This window comes from Silurus meridionalis, chromosome 24 (assembly GCF_014805685.1).
Source record: "Silurus meridionalis isolate SWU-2019-XX chromosome 24, ASM1480568v1, whole genome shotgun sequence".
In the NCBI taxonomy this organism is placed as follows: Eukaryota; Metazoa; Chordata; class Actinopteri; order Siluriformes; family Siluridae; genus Silurus; species Silurus meridionalis.
In genome coordinates, this window is record NC_060907.1 from 7,211,495 (window position 1) to 7,213,491 (window position 1,997).

Consider the following 1,997-nt stretch of genomic DNA (forward strand, 5'->3'; position numbering starts at 1 on the left):
AAATCATCAGCGCACTGTCCACACGAAAGGTTTTATTCCATTTCTTTCATTTTTTAACTCTCGGAAACAGCAGGTAACAATGCACTTGCACCACCTTAAATACAAAAAAAAACCAACACAAAAAATAACGACCAACAGACTATAAACCGAGTAAAGAGGATAAACAAATCTCTAAAAATCAGTATAAAAAGTTCCAAATTTGTAATTAAAGCAATATTTAAGTTCACAGAGCCGAAATATTGCAAAGGACATCAAGAAAGCTGAGCATGGTATTTGGAATTTTCTACAAAATAACAATACTACCACTAAAAATAATAATAAAATAAAATCAGGAAGATCTGAGACATGCAGGAGACAGTGTAGTACTATTACAGATTCAATGACATGTCCAGCAACCAAATATGTACACAATTCTTTTCTACAAATAAAACTGCTGAATATTCTAATCCAGAGGTCATATGTTTTTCTTTTCTAAATGAGCAACAAGGAAGTCGCAGAGAGCAAAAAGCTCCACAGATGAAGATTTTATGCAACGATCAGGGTTTTTGGTTATTTTTTTCAGAGAGCTGGGCATAATATTTTCGAAGTTGCCATAGTTATGACTGTCGAAGTTTCAGGCAGTGGATTAGGATGATATGCAGTGGAAGATCCAGCTGTCAGGTTCTTGGATTTGTAGTGGCTACATTTTTCCCCTTCTTACTGTAGTTGAATATACAGGATACACATTTCCAGTCAAACATTAGGACACATTAGTGAGTAGATTTTTTTTTTTAATCTCGTTTTTTGGTTAAAATTTGGTTCTAATTAGGTAGAAATGTCATATTTGAATCAAATATATGTTTAAATTTTACATGAAATTAAATAATGCCCCCAAACCTTTTACACTACATGGACGAAGGTATTGGGACACCTGACTTTTCCATCCAGATGTTCATTGGTGTTTCTCCAAATTGTTACCACGATGTTCGAGGCGCACAATTGTAAAGGACGTCTTCGGAGGCTGTAGGATTGAATTTCCCCTTCACTTGAACTAAGAGACTTAAACCTGATCCATTATGACAATGTGTCTGTGCACAAAGTCAGCTTTAGGAATACATGGTTTAGATAGGTTGTACACCATAGTTTGGAAGATCTTGAGTGGCCTGCTATAGAGCTCTGCCCTCAGAACACCGCTGGGACGAATTGGAATGCACCCCTGGCCTCCTCACCTCACCTGCATCAGTACCTGACTTCATGAACACTCTCGAAAATCTAGTGGAACATCAGTGCAGGAGAGTGGAGGTTAACCACAAACATTTGTCTGTATAGTGTGTTTGGGAGAAACTCCTTATTGGAAAGAGTCCCAATTCACTAAAGCTTCATTAGGAATATTTCAAAGGAATCTAAATCAGATGTGTCCAAAGTTTTGATTGGTGATGTTTTACAGGTTGCATACACTAGTTCACTAGTATAATCACTAGCTGCCCCAGTGGACATGTTGACTAGTCAGGGTTAAAATGATAAAATGTAAGTAGATGGCAAATAAAAATACCAAACAGTCATTAAATTGCTAAAAGATCGAAGCCGTTAACCCTCAACTGCTCAGTAAGTTGTAAGTTGAACTGGATGAGGGCATCTGGCAAATATAAGTGTAAAATCCTCAAAATTTGTCAAGAGATATTTTTCAAAAGCCTCAACTAGCTGTTTTGCTTTCTGCTGCGCCTTGGGTTGCCATCACTGCTGAAACCCCTCAGCTAGTTTAAAGCTGTATTAGAGCTGAATGGCAGCTCAGAGAGACTTATTTTTGGGCTGCCGATTATTTCAGAGGTCACATCCACCAGCCCTAATTAAGCTGTAAGGAATTTCCTCTCTATGCTTCACCTTCTCAGTTTAAATACTGTTATATGATACACGGATATTTATTGCACCGATTTGATTCCGTCTTTAACCAGCGGTGTAAAAGCGAAAATGCATTCTCGTATTTTGGCGACGTTTCCTTTACTGCGCAAATGAATCTG